The sequence below is a fragment of the Cupressus sempervirens genome, chromosome 1 (assembly GCF_028749045.1).
Source record: "Cupressus sempervirens isolate cs-2001-9-10 chromosome 1, ASM2874904v1, whole genome shotgun sequence".
In the NCBI taxonomy this organism is placed as follows: domain Eukaryota; kingdom Viridiplantae; phylum Streptophyta; class Pinopsida; order Cupressales; family Cupressaceae; genus Cupressus; species Cupressus sempervirens.
In genome coordinates, this window is record NC_143118.1 from 424,533,407 (window position 1) to 424,549,719 (window position 16,313).

The window sequence follows — 16,313 nt, forward strand, 5'->3', positions numbered from 1 at the left end:
GTCATCTTGGGATAAACATGGTATTGTTTACCCAAGACACCCAACAGTGTGACCTGTTGCCTCCTACCTAAAGGGTTTTTGCTTATTAGATATCCTCAGATTCGAGGCGTTAGCAACCAACCCCTCTAAGAATGAAGGATTTGAATATAATTAAGCTATATGAATGTGCAAATTTACTCTAAATGTATAGTGCAAACTAACTTAAGAACTTGTAAAAGAAACTATATTACATGCATACATTTTAAATGCTAAATGAAATTAAGCTAAATGATGAAAATATGTGAGAATGTATTAAACTAGGTGAGTGCAAAATGTGACAGCAATTCGATAGCATGAAAATTCAACCTCTATAATGAGGAAATGAGGGTCTCTTATATAGACTTTCCTAGAATCCATCAACGGTTGAGGGTCTCTTAAATAGACTTTCCTAGAATTGATCAAAATAGACCAAAATTGGTTGAGATGGAAATGAGCCAATTTTGGGCTATTACAAGCCTAAGATCAAACTGGATGTAAAATTTGACTTACCAAAATATTGTGGTGAACTTAATGCTGAAAAATTGGATGATTGGATTCAACAAGTAGAAGTCTACTGTAGAGTCTAGAACCTATTAGATGATGTTGATAGGATTCAATTAGCTACTCTTCGATTAGGAGGTACAACTTTAACCTGGTGGGAGAGTAAAACTAAGGTAGAAGTTTCACAACATGGTAGAGTCAGTTTAACTTGGGCAGAGTTTGTTAATGCTCTTAAGAAGCAATTTTATCCCCTAGGACATATGCAATAGTTAATAATGGATTGGCAAATGTTTAGGCAAGGGAAAGGTCAAACTGTCCAAGAGTACACCCATGAATTTAAGAAAAGGGCTATTGCTTTGAATGTTCCTTTGTACACCCAGGATACTTTGTTGAAGTACATATGAGGTCCTTATTCCTACCTTAGACATTCTATTTTGGTATTGAACCCTTGTAATTTGGATGAAGTGTCTGTTCAAGCTACACACTTAGAGTCAAGGGGTAAAGGATCTTTTATTGATAAGTTTGATAATGATGTAAAGAAATCTTCTAAGAATGCAGAGACAAAGAAATGAAAGAAGGCAACTACAGTCAAGAAGGATGAGAAACTTTCTTGCACTCATTGTGATAGGAAGGGTCATGATGAAGAACATTGTTGGAAGTTACATCTTGAATTGAAGCCTAAGTGGGCTCAAAAACATGATCAGAAACAAAAGGGTAAGGAGAAAGCCACAAATGTTGTTATGGATCTTGGTTTAGATTTAGATGATGAGACTAAGATAACAACTATGGGTGTAAAAGGTAAAACTCCTATCTTTGGTGTTTCTGTTCATAGTTGTGCTTCTTTATCTAAAGTTAATGATTTCTTTGAAGATAAGAAAAGGAATGAGTTGTTTCATTTAAGGGTTGTTGCTAAGAACACTAAAATTGATGCACTCATAAATAGTGGTTCTCAAGTGAACTTGATTTCTGAAAGTATTGTAAGAAACTTGAGATCGAAAACTACATTACATAAGAAACCATATCCACTAGGCTAGATTTGTGAAAATGATAAGTTGCAAGTAACAAGACAATGCACCTTAAGATTCACAATCACTAGTAAATTTGTGGATGAAGTATAGTTTGATGTGGTTCCACTAGATATCTGTGGGATAGTACTTGGTAGCCCTTATCTTTATGACATAAAAGCAATTTTCTATAGGAAGAAGAATCATTATCACTTGTTTAAAGATGACATTCAGTATATTGTACATTCTCACAGGATTAAGACTGATCATTCTTTTGCAAACACAGGGCAGTTAAAGAGGGTAATTAATGCAATTAAAGAGTTAACTCTTATGTTTGTCAATATAGGTGGTTCTAGACTTGAACTTGAAGTAGCTAACCAGGGTCAGATGTTGCAGGATGCACTCATAGTACAACATGAGAGAATGATGATTAAAAGCATTGATGGTTCCTTGGGTAAAAATGTTCCTATTGTGAAGGATCGATATGTTGTTGACTTATTCTTTCATTTTTGCATTATTGTTTAGCTTGATGCTAGTCAATGTTTGTTGGTTAGTGGCTGCGACAACTGATGTAGATGCTTATGGAAGTGATAGAATAATGTTTATGATCAACAATGTTGTTGCATTCTTCATTGTGCTTGTGAGTTAGGTATTCAGATGTACAGATGATATAGGACAAGTGGGGAGGCCAAGTCCTCACTTTATGTCAGAGTAAATGTCACTTTTGGAGGTCAAAAAGGTCTTTAGTGGGGAGGCATGATCTGGTGGATATTTTCAATGAAAATTGAAGTGTCTCATTTCTCTGCAGAATTTGCACCATCAGAAAGATCTTGGTGTCCTAATTCCAACACAACCTGTACGGACAAAAATGAAGCCCGAATATAAAAGTTACACTCGGTCAAAGTTTTGGTCAACAAGAAAACCAGAAGGCTAGATAATGGACAAAATTAGACCATCTCAAAAGTGGTCAACAATGGATTTTAAAATGAAGATCTCATCACAAGCTTTCCAACGACGTTCATTTTGTCAAAAATGGACTTTATATGTGAAAGTTATGGTCGTTTGAATTTTGGAGGCAAAATGTAATAATGATGACATTAGCATGATGTCAGCATGCACAGTCATCATTTTTTATCCAATCTAAGAATGACACGTGGCATAAGAGGACTAATTAATTTGGGTTTGAAAAATTGTTGTTATGGGTTTCAAACCCATAACCTCCCACTTCCTATTTTCCCTCCTTTCCATTGAGCCATGCGTGAGTCATGGGATTTGAGGAGCATTAAATTCATGTAGACTGATTTCAAAGTGGAGTTGAATGAAGTTTGAACTACCAAACTCCCACATGCCATTCCAACGTACCAACCCACTAATTTTGGGATATGCATTCTATTTTGAAAACGAGCCAACTATATAGGGATTTGAGCCCCATACAACAAACCAAATAGATTATATGCATAAATTTATAATTAAAATGGGGTTTTTTTATTTGTTATTCAAAATAAGGGAGTGGTTATTAATTTTGGGATTATGGTTTTAAATGTTTGGCTTATAATGATTAAAGCCAAATAGGAGGGAGTTATTTTGTTATTTTAAAATGGGGGTTTTGTTATTTGGTTTTATACCAAATAGGGCATATATTTTCTGTATAAAAAGGGGATTATTTTCCTTTGTAAAACAATTAGACTTTGAAGAAGGAATTCTTGTGGGAATTAATCTTGGAGAATTACCTTGCAAGTCTATGGGAATTTTTCTAGTCTAGTGGGTGAAGTTTTGAAGAAATAGGGAGAATTTTGGAGCCATTTTCGTACTTCGAAGAATTGTTATGCTGTCAAAGTGCTAGAAGAAATGGTCTTGGTGCATAATTGTAATTGATTTCTGGAGATTCATCAGATCGGTCGTACTCTATTAGAGTCGACCTGGAGATGTAGTCACATTTGTGGTGAACTCCAAAATCAAACTTTGTTTGCACTTTCTATCTTCTTCTCTCTCTCAATTCTGTTTATTTCACCTCAAGTTTTTGAGTTTTTGATGCTTAATTTCATTTATGTATAAATGTATTAAGACTTCCACTAATTTTATTTTATTTAAGCATTCAATACCGCAATTAGTCTAGATCCATCTACAGATCAAATCGCAACGTACTCAACTCTAGTAGTAGATTGTGAAATGCAACTATATTTTTGCTTAACTAGGTTATCAATCTTTCTCCTAAAAAGAAATCTCCTTGTGGTTTTTCTATCATCAACATTACCAACCCAATTTGTATCAATATAGTCTTTATGTGTAAAGTCTTCCTCTTTTTTATACCATAGTCCAAAATCTTTAGTTCATTTAAGATATTTGAATATCCTCTTCATAGAATTCATGCATGTTTCCTTTGGATTAGATGAAAATCTCACAATAATTCCAACATGTGTAATATTTGATCTATCATGCATAACATACTATAATTGACCAATCATTGATCTATATTTTGTTTCATTTACCTCTGTGGTGGTATCCTTCTTTGATAATTTCACTCAAGTCACCATAGGTGTACCGACTAGTCTAGACTCATCCATTCCAAATATTTTCAATATTTCCTTTACATACTTAGATTGAGTCACATAACTACCATTCTTTGTTTGACAAAATTTAAGCTAATAAAAAAATTGATCTCACCAAACATAGTCATCTCAAATTCATTACTCATTTGATCAGAAAATATCTTACATAACATGTCATTTCCTTCAAATATAATGTCATCCATAAAAAAATTCAGCAATCAACTCCATACTTTCAAGTTCATATTTGAAATACATATTACTATTCTCACTTGTTCAAGAAAATTAAATCTTAATCAAATAAGAATGTAACTTTTCATACCATGCTCTTGGTGCTTATTTTAGTCCATACAATGCCTTGTTCAACTTGGAAAGCATGTTCCTCTAATTAGGTTCAATGAACCCTTCTAGTTGTTTTATGTAGACTTCTTCTTCAAGTATTCCATTCAAAAATGCACATTTGACATCTATTTGATATAATTTGAACTTCTTGTAGGTAGCATAAGCCAACAATGTTCTTACACCTTCGAGGACAATCTAACTATAGATGAAAAAGTCTCACCATAGTCTAATCCTTCTTCTTGTGCATAACCTTTGAAAACCAGTCTTGCCTTGTTTCTCACCACTTCTCAATTTTCATTTAGATTATTTTTGAAAATCAACTTTGTTTCTATCACACTCATGTCTCTAGGTCTTGGTACTAGAGTCCATATGTTGTTCTTCTCTATCTAACCAATTTCTTCATTCATAGCATTTATCTAGTCTTCATTTTCAAGTGCAATCTTAAATGTTCTTGGTTTAAAATCAACTATCAAACATGTATTGTCTCTTAACTTACTTCTTGTCAACACTCCAACACTTCTATCTCTAATGATTTTTTCAGGTGAATGATTATTTCTCATATATTTTGTTGATACAAGTTCAATTCTTTGATTCTCGTCATTTTATTCTCTCGGTTGAGGTTGAGCTTTTCACTTGGGTTGTACTGTTTGGTGCTCGAGTAAGGCAATTTGTAACTCGGGTAATACTATTTGATGCTCTTTACCATAACTTGGGTAGTATGTTTGGTTCCTCTTCATACACATACACAAACTTGTTGTAATCTTCAAGTTCCTTCTTTCTTTCCACATTGTTCTTGTTTGCAAACTCATCAATTCTCACATTTGCACTTTTAATCATTTTGCTAGCAACTTTTTTCAAACATTTATAAGCTTTGTTCTTAGATGTGTAGACACTTAAATCTGATAAATTTTATTCTGTGGGAATGCTACCTTTAGCCGATCAAATTTTTAATCTCATTTCTATCGTTGACCTCTCTAACTCGCAGAAGAATTCCCCCATGGGAACGCTGATAAATTCGCCTGCGGGATCATTGTTTTGCGGGATCTCTTTGTGTGATTTATCCCACAACGCATCTTTTTGTAATTTTCACCAGTTTTCTATACTCGCGGGATCGCTACCTAAACCCACAAGATCATTGTCTAAACCCGCAGGAACGCTGTTCTACTTGCAGGAATGCCACCTAAACTCGCGGGAACGTTGTTCTACCTGCGGGTTAGCTATCCCGCTACTTCTCCCTGCATTCCTGCACGTGGGATCGCTTTCCTACCAAACTCGTGGGCTCACCAAAAAAAAAAAAAAAAAAAAAAGTACCAAAAAGAAAAAGAAAAAAAAGAAGAGTATAAATCAAATTTTGACTTTTGGTGGTTATGCAAGATAGGGGTAATTCTGATCATTTTTATGCCTATAAAAATTAACAAAAAAAGTTAATTTTTTTTCCCCATAGTTAAGCTTTGATTTTGAGACTTTTGGGTGACTAATCAAATTGATCTTTTGTCACATTGTAGGTTGAAGCAACAAACCTAATCATGTTTTTTGCAGGTTTTTCTTAGAATGAACTTGCATGTTTAAACACATCTCTCATTGAATGAATGTTGTTTAATCAATCTTCAATCAAGTTTTTATTGGCATGCATGCTTAAAACAACAAAACACAATCTTGAATGCAAAGGATCAATTAATCATTGCTATACCTCACACTTCGAATTTGGGCATAAAATAATTTAACTCAATCTTGAATGCCTAAACATCAATGAACATTACAAATTAGGACACTTCAACTTTGGGTTTTAAAAAGAATTCACTTAATCTTGAATGCTTAAAAATCAATGAACATTGCATGATTCAATGACGCTCGAATTTACTTATGTTGACGATCTCTCGATTTTCATTATGTTGACTACACTGTCAAGTTGGAATTGAACATCTATATCTTAATCACTTGTATTTTCAATAGATCAGAAAATCTAAGAATCAATTGGTGAAAGAACTCTGCTTTTTAGCCCAAGGTCATCTGAATCTTCTCTCCCCTTGTTGCCTTTGTGGGCCATCTTGGGTGCATAAGACTAGGATCCAAAACTTTGTTTTTAGTTTTAGGGCTTGCTTGGGGATTTCATCACCCCTTGGGATGACCTCAACTCTAGTGTTCTATCAGAGTATAAAGATCGGGAGGTGAATCCAAAGACACCTCTCCTTGGATCAAGATTTTGTCACTCGGGCTAAGCCTCAAGAAACTTTATACCCTTGAGAAGTGAAAGAGGAGAAGTGGGTTACCGCTCCTTTTGGCTGTGTGACATCTTTTTGGTTTCATCTACAGATTTGGACCTCATGTACCTTGCATTTATTGAGGACACCCCTAGCTAATCTTGTATATCCTAGCAAACCTTATAGGGCTATTGATGTGTTTGACGTGCTTGCATGTTCAACATCCTCCCCATGTTTCAGAAAAAATCAAATCTTTTTGCTAAAGAGATCACTTGTCTATCCTTTGAAATGGTTGTTAGCAAGTCCATTCACAATAACCCAACCATTGGTCAATCATTCAACCCAAATGAAAGGCATACTTAGTGTAGTCACTGCCTCATCTAAGATTCATCCAAGCTTCCAAGATTTCCTCTAGTATCCATCATTCCTAAGGTCTTCCATAAAATCTTCCTTTTTTCTCCATGTCTTAAACTGTACAACATTCCATCCCTACCCAACTCATCATCCAAATCCAAATATGAGCTTCTCAACTTATCCTAATCTGCATTTTCGTATTCATCCTTCATCCCCAAAACATCATGTCACAATCCTATTATGATGAGTTTTGTCATCCCACCTTTTCTCCCACTCCATCCTATTCCAATGATGATGATGATCTTGTCGACTATGACAGATATATTGAAAGCCGTAGAGATATTACTCCCAATATCCTCCCAAATCCAATCATTCCTCCAAATTGCTCCATCCCTCCTCCAAACATACCCACTAGTACTCCTTACCATGCCTTTGACAAGGGAAATCCATTATTATCCTCATCCTTACCTCCTTCCTATATTGTGCCCACATATTCCTCTTATTCATTAGTCATACGTCCATCTTCCTCTACCTTCATCTCCCAACCTCCACCATTCCAGAACAATTCTAGTAGCTACATCCCTAGTCCAAATCCACCATGCCAATATCTTCCAAACCCCTTTCCAAATCCTCCAACTAGTCCTAGCCATACAACATATCACCCCAATCCCCTTACTCCTCCCAGTCCAACACACTCATCTCCAAGGAATTTTATAAGGAAACCCAAAGAAACTCCATCTCCCACACCCATCATTCCTCTTACCTCGTCCTCTCGCTACCATCCCTATCATATCCACCCTACTTATCAACCTCCTTCCATCTCCTACCTCCCATCTATTGAATCCCTCCAATTCCCATCCACATCCTCTCCTCCTAGCATTACCCAACTCCCACGTAACAAACCTACTGAGTCCATTATCCATCAACCCATCCCCATTGCAGAAACTCTTGCCCATCCATCTACCTCACTTAAAGAAACCATCCATACTTCTCCTATCATACCATCCACTCACATCCATTTATGTCAAAATCTTGTCCAAAAGCATGTTAAAATATCCCATGACATAAAAGAAGAATCTATCATCCCACTTATTCCTCTACATGATCCACTTTTACCATCCCCTCCATATCTGAATCCTACCACCACACCTACTCCATCTCAAGATCCATTTCCATCAACCCATCTAAATCAAGATCATATCCTTCCATCCCCTCTGCTCCATGATCATACATCTCCCATAATCCATGATGATAGATCAATAGAAGAAGGACTAACTATCATATCTGAAGCTCCAACTCCTTCAGCTAGTAATGGACTCACATCTTGTGTTCCAAATAATGAACATCATATTGAAGAAAGAAATAAAAATGTATCTCTAGATGTTGGTATCCCCTCTATCCCTGTATGGTTCCAAGTCCTCCCATCTCCACCCCAAAGTTCCCATCCATCTTATTCCACATCTATTTTGGGCCCTTATCCTACTCCTTATCTCCAACCCTCCATTTTGGGTCCATATACCCCTTATCCAAATCCCCCACCCTTTCCATTCATTTTGGGTCCTTACATACCTAATATAAATCCTTTATCTCCCCCATCTATTTTGGGACCTACACCTTCCCCGTTTCCATCTATTTTGGGCACATATCCTTCATTCCCTCCATCCATTTTGGACAATTATATCCATCCATATCCTATGTTCCAATCTATCCTTCCATCCCCTCAAATCCACCAGCTAGATCATCAAAGGCACTCACCCTTGAATCCCTTCCAACCTTCAACCTCTAGCTTTCCATCCACAATCCCTCCATCTCATCCATGCTCTTGTTCCCATACCATGGCTAATAGAAGCATATTGGATGCCAAAATAAAAAAGCATAAATAAAAAAATCCACAAAAATCAAAGTCTCGACATGTCCCTTCTAAAATACATGTTCAAGAAGAAAAACATTTGATCCAAATCAAAGAAAAAGCAAGAGGCCACAAAAGCCCAAGCTGAAAAAGTCAAAAATCATGTGGATACCCAAGATGCTCATAAAAGAAATGCATCTCAAAGAAAAATCTCAATTGGCATCCATTCATGCTACTCAAAAAGCCTCATCCATTCATCCTTTATCCAAATCCCCATATATGCATCCTTCATCCCCCCAACCCACTCTTAGCCCATATGCTTCTTATCCTAAATTTCCAATCCTCCATCTTCCAACTTTACTTTTAGTCCTTATCTTTCTCTTCCTCCATTTTCTCCTCAACCTCGCTCAATACCATCTTTCCCACTACTTTATCACCTCTCAAGGTGTGTGCCAATGATGATCTTTCCATTTTCCTCATCCATTTACCCTCAAGCCTTATGTCTTCCTATCCCTTATATACCAAACTCCCACCTACCATTCCACTTGTTCAATCCAATCCTTTTTCATCCATCCTACCAACATCTATGTGTAAAAATGCATCAAAAAAGTCAAAAAAAACAAAAAAACAAAAAAATTGTCCAATGGCGAAAACTTGGCAATTCCGACGCCTTAGACAAGTACCATGGTGAAAACTTGGCAAACAAGCGCCATGCATAATCCCTCCATCCAAATGCTCTGCACACTTGGGGGCACGCTCCATCACCCATCATACCCATCTCATCCCACTATACCAACCTTGTCCTATTCATTTCACCCACCATCCTCCTTTGGATCTTGATAGAAATAACGTCCACCACTAGATACATGCTTTTGGTTATCCCTTTGACATCCATTTTTCATCAAAGTTTGTATCCACCCATCCTCCTTATCCTCTACCTCATTAACCTTTCACATCCTAGCTTCCATCCTATCTCCCTCATCCTCTTGTTGACCAATATTCAATCCTACTGCATCCCTCATAAAAAATCCTCTTGAATAGCATATTATAATTGGGGGCACTCTATTCCTTGGAGACCATGTCGTGTCCATCTTTCTACCAATCCTTATCTTTTTGCATTCCTCTACCCAAATCCCTCTATCCAATGTTCCCTTCTTCATCTATCCTTGCATCTCCCAACATTACCTCCATCTTTCCATCACCTAGTGCATCCCTTGTCATTGGTATCTCACCCTAAGCTATCCCTCATCCTGAGCTTCCATTCCCTATCCTCTCATCCTAAGCTTTTTGTCTGCTATCTCCTCACCTTGAGCTTCTTACTTCCACTATCTTAAGCTTTTCACAAACCATCTTCTCCTCTTGAGCTTTTAATCCCCTCTATCTCCTTATTGCACGCTTTTCCTCTACCTCCCCATCTCAAGCTTTTCATCCACTATCTTCTCATCCCAAACCTTTCATCCACTATCTCTTCATCTTTATCTTTCTTGCCGCTATCCTATCATGTTGCACTTTTGTCTGATAATCTATTGTACATCTTTGGATCTGTCAGCTATCTTTTCCTTGTGCATTAGTCCTTATCTTGGTCCCATTGTCTACCTCTCATCTCTTCGCGTCAATTCCTGCTTGATCACAAATTGCAGTTCTCTTGGTTAGGTGCTTTAGTGAATCCTTGTCCGAGATCCCTTGTCATCAAAATGTTGTCTTAAATAGTTTTTCTTGCCTAGATCATCCTAGTCCTTGATATTACCAATAGATCCTTGCAGGATGCATCCTTCCTCTCATCTGATCTTGGTTCGTCAGTATCGAGTCCTATCAATCTCTTTGGCAAAAGGTTAACTTTTTTATGGATCTACATTTTCTTTCGATTTATTTTCTTTTTGGGATTTCAAGTTTGGTTCTTAATGTATCTCTTCCAAGTGATTTGGGTTGTTCCCTCCTCATGGTTGCCACGATCTTTTATATCATGGTGTGCTATGAATGGGGCAATTTGAGTGCAAGGTCTTTCATCTTTTCTTTTTTTTTGCTTGTGGGTTCCCTAGTATCGTTCCCACTTCGACTCTTCCAAGATTCATGTGTGATGCTGGGCCAATCCTTGTGTGTTTGTTTTACATTAGCCCTCTGTAATATTGGTACAAAGGCCTTGATGTTCTTAGTAACCCTGGCATATACCCAATATTCCTATATCAAAATAAATGCTCAATTACATGGTGGTGCTCCCCTTTGGAACACCCCCATGCTCAAGCTTCAATCGATTACATCAAATCATCCCATCCCATCCTATTAAGTGCAACCCATCCTATGCAAGCATCCCATCCTTATCCAAGATTCCCATCTCACCCAAGAATCCCACCCTATCCAAGAATCATATCCTATCCAAGCATCCTATCCAATCAATCTTGCCATCATGATCCAACCAATCTCTCAATCCCATCATATCCAATCTTGCATCAATCATAATCATAGCTCTTGCATCAAATCATAATCATAGCTTTTGCATCAATCATAATCGTAGCTGCTGCATCAATCATAATCTTACTCATCATCAATCTTCATCCTAGAATCATACTCTCCCCAACCCTACCCTCCCATTCTCAGCCCTTGGTTATCCTTTGTCTCATTCTCCCATAGTGAGAGTATGAGCTCTCTCCCCTCCTCTCTTAGCCACTCTTTGTCCTCCCACTCGTCCTTGATTCTTGTGCTTTTCAAGAATCTGCCAAGCCTCGCCTTCTCTCCCTACCACCTTCTTGAGGGGGTATCTCTAAGTCTAGTCTCTCCTCTTCTTATCTAAGACTGGGGCAACTTTGTTTCTAAAACATCTTTCTTGTGTCATCTCCGTTCGAACTTTGAAATAGTGTTGTCTCAACACTATGTCAAAGAGGGGCAAAATGTAGACACCTAAATTTGATTACACCGCTTCAGTAATCCTATTTAGCTATCTCTAGAGGAATCATTAATTAAATTGTTATTTAATTAATCCTTTTCCATCCCCTAGCTGATTAATTTAATTAATCATCTATAGTCTTAATTGATAAATCAAATAACCCACTATTTATCAATTAATCCTATTCTCCTATCTAATTCCAAAAATCCCAAATTTATTAAAATCACTTTAATAAATAAATCCCTCAAAATCTAATAGCCCCTAACCTATCCTTAATCCTCCATTTAGCCTAATCCACCCCATCCACCCATACTAACCAAGCTTAGCTACTAACTCACCCACCCTCATAAATTCCATCCACTTGCACATCTCTAACATCCCTAATCTAATCCTAAACCATCTCTAATCCTACCCTTAATCATTTGCACAATCCTAAATGAGATTAAGACTTTCCTAAGCCAAGCTAAATTCTATCCCCTCAAAATATCCCAACCATCAAGCCATATAAATGCTCCCACAAAGCCATAAATGACTCTTACAAGCCCATTTATTGCTCTTACAAGCCATTATGAGCTTTGAGCCTCCTTTGTTGACCCCTCAACCCCTCTTGCTCTAACCAATGACCCTATGACATGTGTCACTCCCTGATTGGTTGTAAGGAAGCACAATCCATGTGCTCTTCTCTCATGCAATCCGAGCCCTCCATAAGCTTTCTCCTTTCCTTCCATCCTAGCCATCGATCCCTCAAGCCCTTTGCCTATTTAAGGAATCCTCTCCCAAGCCATATTAAAATCACAATCCATTTAGTAAAGTTATCATGCTAGTTTGAAAAAATAAATCCTTCATGCAAAACCATAATGCCATTTTCAGAAACAAAGCCATCAACCATACCCTCATAATGCCAAATTGAGAGCTCATAAGGCTACCAATTTGCCATTATCCATCTCCAACATTGAAGCAATTGAGCAAGTAATTGAGCATACATCCACATCAAAGGACACATCTACAAAATCAAGGAAGCATGGAGTGTTTCCTCCTTTTGGTTTGCATTCCTTAATTGTTTTCTTTGTCTTATCATAAGTGTGGCTTAATTTTATGTGTTTGAATGCTTTCTTTCTAACATTGTGTTCCTTAAGCATATAGAATTATAGCTCTACAAGATGAATAACCAAGAAATATACCTTCATCTCCTTTTGAAAAAAAATTACCATTCCTTGCATGCATATGAATGTAACACCTACTACCAAATATCTTGAAATAACATACATTAGGTGTATGACCATACCAGAGTTCACAAGGTGTCTTATTTGTTGCTTTCTTCAATTGAACTCGGTCGATACTATAAACAATAATGTCAATAGATTCTCTCTAGGATATCTATGTAGCATCTTTTTCAATCAACAATGTCCTTGCACAATCCAAAATTGATCTATTTCTTCTCTCATCAAGTCAATTTTGTTGTGGTATCCTCAATGCAAATAACTATCTCACAATACCATGATCAACAAGTTAATGAATTCAATAGACATAAACTCAAGATTTCAATGATTTTCTAGTTTCTTTCTCAACTCTAGCCTTATATGACTTGAAAATGTATCAAAATCTCATGCTTTTAATTTCATGAACATGGCAGTCATCACTTGAGAATACAAGAAAGACAAAGTATAAGCCACTATAATAACCCACCATACCCATAGGTCCACATAAGTCTGTATGCATTAGTTCCAAAATGTCATTAGAATAGTGTTTCTTGCTTGAAAAACTTGACTTTGTCATCTTACCAAGATGACATTCTTTACACAACATTCTCAAGTTTTTGCAAATTCGATATGTAATAACCCCAATAGGTTATAACTTTGTGAAACACCAAATCCTTCTCAAACTAAATTGTTTGACATTTTTTTCAAACACTTTTCAAGCAAGAGATATATTGCATATGTAAATTCTGATTGCTTTCTAAATGCAAAACTTTAATAAATATGCTTCCAAAGAACATACCAAACAACTAACAATGAAGATGTAGTTGTTTTTGAGTAACACTAATTATAAATGGGTAAATCGACATATACATCAATAAGACATTAGGGCAACAAATTTTGATATAAAAATCTAATATAAATAAGATTACAATAGATTTAAAAAACCCTACCAATGCCCTAAATATCTACTCTCAAACAATGCAAAATATAGTAGATAAAAACTTGGAATTGCTCCAAAAACATGAATTTTCTTGTAGAAAATTCCAATTTATTCCTTATGATGCAAGAGCATCCTGGGTTTCCTTGTAATCCTATAATTTTGTTCATTTTTCCAATTACTGCCGAGTTCTAGTTACTGCCGAGTGACAATTGCTGCCGAGTTCTTGTTGTTACCAAGTTCTAGTTTCCAATTGTTATCGAGTTCTAATCGCCACCAAGTTCTAGTTCTTGTCGAGTACTAGTTGCTATTGAGTTCTAGTTGCTACTGAGTTCTAGTCGCTATTGAGTTATCTAGTGTATGCCAAGTTATCTAGTGTGTACCGAGCTATCTAGTATTGGCCGAGTGTTCCTTCATTGACTGAGTTGTCTTTGTTTTGGGTCCTTAATTGGAGCCGACTTTTGTATTTAATTTGGATTGTTCTAGAATCTTTTGTAAGCCATTTTGGAAAGTATAAATAGAGTACTTAGGCTTAAGTTAGAGGGAGTTAGAAGGGGACATAGAGAGATAATTCTGAAAGGGAATGCATATGTGTCTAGAAGTGTGAATTCGAAATTGGATTGTGAATCTAGAAGTTGTATTTTGCATTTGGCCGTAACCTAGAAGGCCTTATAGGTGGGCATGTATGTTGATTATTTGATGAATCAATAGATGTGTTTTTCTCTTCCTCCTCCTTTGGTTTTTGTTCTTTGTGTTGTGTTTCCACTGTGTTAACTCTTGCATGGTGGTTTGGATAGCTGGGTGTGCCCTTGGCCCTAGTTACTCCATCCTTTGTTGCATCACATGTCAAAGTTTGAGGTTCATCCTTATGGAGATTAGATTGTGTAAAACCTGATTCACATTTGGTTGTAGGTTGGCAGATCTATGGATTTGACCTATAACTTGTAGAGGGTTACGATCTTGTAGGAACCTAATTTGCAAAGATGGTTTGTGGTAGAGGAAATGCTAATAATGGCATACTGGATCAATTGAGACAAATTGCAGCTAGATTAGATGCTGTGGAGATAGCCCAGAGGAGAGGAGTGCATCTTGATGATGTAAGTGATGATGAAGTAGCAACACCAAACCATAATCCAAAACCTGAAGAAGATCAAGATGAGGAAAGATTGTTGCGAGTGTTGTCTAAGGAAACTTCAAAGCCTACTGTAGAAGTTGTTCCTTATGATGGAAAATTGGATACCAATCTTGTGTTAGATTAGATCTTAGATATGGAGAAGTTCTTTGAGTATGAAAACACTCTTGATAACCGAAAGGTGGAACTTGTAGTCACTAGGTTGAAAGGTCATGCATCACTATGGTGGGAAAATTTGCAAATTGATAGACAAAGGAGAGGAAAGGAGAAGATTAGAACTTGGCCAAAGATGGTGAACAAGGTAAAGAAAAAATTCCTTTCTGTTGATTACCAAGTTAGCTTGTTGAGAAAGATGCAAAATTTGAAACAAAAGGACATGACTGTGAAAGAGTATACTAAGGAATTCTATAGATTGGATATTAGATTTGGACATGTCGATGATGATGTTGAGAAAATTGCAGCATACATAAATGGATTGAGATCTAGAATTCAATATGAAATAAGTTTCGTGAAGTTGGAAAGTGTAGAAGAAGCATATCAATATACCTTGAAAGCTGAGGTGATCTTGACAAAGAAGCATGAACAAAGAAAAATAGGTAGAGGCAGTAGATTTTAGAGAGGCAGAGGTAGATCTTATGGTGAAGGTGGCAGATATGATAATTTTGTTCAAGATAAAGACAAATCTGAATGGAAGAATGATGACAAATACAAGATTGAGTGGAAAGGTCATAGCTCATATCAAGGAGGTACTAGATCTTACCAAGGAAGAGGTAATTCTTATTCTATAGGTGGTTTCTATGGTAATTATTTCAGATGTGGTAAAGAAGGGCATAGATCCTTTGAATGTAGATCTTCTAAAAGTGGGTAGAATTATAGAAATGTTGTGATTCAAGGGGAGAGACTTATAGAAATGTTGTGATTTAAGGAGACATTGAGAGTTCACCAAGTGGACCTGAGGCTAGAGAAAATCTGATGGTGAGAAGAACCTTATGTAATAAGGGAAGCGATGAGGAACCTATCCTTAGAAGAACTCTTTTCAAGGCCAGATGTAAGATGAATGGAAAATGCTACAAGGTGATCATTGATAGTGGAAGTTCTACAAATTTGGCATCAGAAGAGCTGGTTACAAAGTTGCAACTGTAGAGGCTGAAACATCCCAAACCTTATCATGTTTCATGGATCAAAGATGAGCATAAGATATTGGTAAGTGAGCAATGCCTTGTGAAGTTCAAAATTCGACATTACTTTGATGAAGTTTTGTGTCATATTATGCCCATGGATTGTTGTCATATTTTGTTGGGTAGACCTTGGCAATATGATAGATATGCTATGCATGATGGATTATTGAA